General features: G+C 32.1%; 1 pseudogene; it reads right to left on the reverse strand.

The window, feature by feature from the left end:
• Positions 1-1,944: 1,944 nt before the first annotated feature.
• On the reverse strand, positions 1,945-2,041 carry LOC138820156 (U6 spliceosomal RNA; annotated as a pseudogene).
• Between the last annotated feature and the right edge of the window lie 301 nt (positions 2,042-2,342).

Below are 2,342 nucleotides of genomic sequence, written 5' to 3' on the forward strand. Positions count from 1 at the left end.
TAAAGTGGGGCGAGGTTTGGAAGGGTGTGGAAAAGTTATATAAAGATCCATTTTACTTAGAAAACTGATATGTTGAATGAAAATTCCCTTATACAAGTATTTAAGATAATAAGAATATAATTAAAAACAATGGAGATATCTGATCTTAAATTGTATTTCCATCTCTTTTAAAAAATGAATTTATTTGCTCTATAATTTGATGAGAGGGATGGATTTTGTGGCTAGCTAGATCATTGCACATCTGTCTCTCCCTCTCTCCCTTTCATGGTTCTCATAGGTAATATGATTGCTCCACAATTATCCTAATTTATTTTGCTTTTATATTTTTGGTTGCATCATTTCACTTTCTGCTCTGCCATATCCCAATTCATTTACATAGAATACATTATTTCCTGTTTTCTCATTCTTAGAATAAGCTGCACAAGAAGAAAACACTGGTCCTCATTTTCAGTCTGTACCTTTAAATACGGAGGAAAATCTTTCCTCTGCTCTCTACCAATTCCCTCCTCTCCAGTTCGAATAATTTAGAATAGTAAAAATGAAAAAAGAGAAAATAAATAATAGTGAAAAAAACAGATGCAGAAAATTCACCAGATTTTTCTGACCATTTCATCCAATGTGAACTATTGGGGAAATACATGGAGAGCTCATTCTCATTGGCACTCAAAGTCTCTGGTTAGGCAATTCTGATGAAGTTGAGGAACAAGATGAAAAAGTGAGAAATGGTATCAATTGCAAGAAAAAAATGAAATAATATCCAAGCAAATTTCTTCTTTGTTCTGCTGAAAATAATCGCCTTACTACAGTGCAGAGACTATTTTCCAAAAAGGCCACTCATGTGATTACTAGGGATGACGATGAGTATACCCCTCTTCATCGAGACGCCTACAGTGGACACTTAGATATTGTCCATGAGTTGGTGGCTCAAGGCAGATATTCATGTAATAACTGCGAATGGCTGGACATCCCTGCACAGTACTTATACATGGAATAATAACAGAGTGGCTTCTTTATTTCATCATGATGCAGATACCAATGGCCAAGTTAAAGGCCTCTTGACCCCCTGCATCTTGCTGCTGGGAATAAATATAGCAAAGATACGCTGGATCTCCTTCTGTTGAACCATTATATCAAGCCAGGTCTGAAGCACAACTTGGAAGAAACTGCATTTGATATTGCCAAAAGGATAAGTATGTATCACTACCTCTTTGAAGTTGTGGAAAGCTGTACAAATTGTTCTCCTAAGTCCTAATGGATCAGTTAAGTTTCTTAAATTTCAAAATTGCCAGTCCATCCTATGTGTCCATAGAAAATATTTTCACAATACAAAGCAACAGCAATACCTTACTTTAAAAATTCATGTATTCCATGGTATTCTTCCAAGTGAATTGCCTGACATTGATGTCAAAATATATTCGAGTTGTTTGTATACATCTATAATGATTTCTATAGAGTTTGTGATTTTTTAAATCAGAAATAATTTTAACTTATCTGTTGAAATGAGTAGTACAGAAACTAAAGATATTTCTGGTGCTTGTCTGAAAAAGTATATTTTAAAATATTTAGTATTCTGTTTGTATAATGTCCATAATATATTTCATTCGCTCCTATATATAATACTTTGAATTTGACATTGTTTTATAATCCATACGTTCATTAATACATGTGTTCTTTCAGATTGCATTCCATATAGAAACATTTTAAGATTCTTTTAATTCCTAGGTCCTTATAGAATTTTATTTCTTTGGGATAAAATGACAATGTTATCTTATTTCAAAAGTTTTATAAAGGTTATGCTATGTAAAGGCCTTTCTAAAACGGTGAAGATTGAATACACTGATGTCAAATTAACTTTTATTTCTATGAATTACACATATTATTACTCTTGTATATTTGTAATCAACTTTTGAATAACTGTTTTTCATTTCTTGCATCTGAATAATGAAAAATATGGAATACTTCACAAATTTTCATATCATCCTTGTGCAAGAGCCATATAAATCTCTGTATTGTAATTCGGTTAGACGTGCTGCTGAAGCATGTAGTATCCTATAAACTTAAGTAATTAATGATGCAATCTTAAGACAGGCATATATCCTTGGTTGCCTATTTGTAACAAGGAAACCTTATTGTTCCCAAAATTGCTATTCATCTTATTTCTGTAAAATTCTGTGTATGTGGAAAAAACTTATGTTGTTTGTTTGATTGCTCACATTTGCAAGTTTTTGTAAATGACTACTTTAAGTCTTTTTCATTTGAAATTTGATCATACTTTGAAGCCTTTATAGATAGGTGCAAAGGTGATGGATTTTCAAGTACTTGTTTATTAACTGATTTAGCTT

The sequence above is a fragment of the Dipodomys merriami genome, unplaced genomic scaffold (genome assembly GCF_024711535.1).
Source record: "Dipodomys merriami isolate MVZ:Mamm:240054 unplaced genomic scaffold, mDipMer1.0.p SCAF_840, whole genome shotgun sequence".
Lineage (NCBI taxonomy): Eukaryota > Metazoa > Chordata > Mammalia > Rodentia > Heteromyidae > Dipodomys > Dipodomys merriami.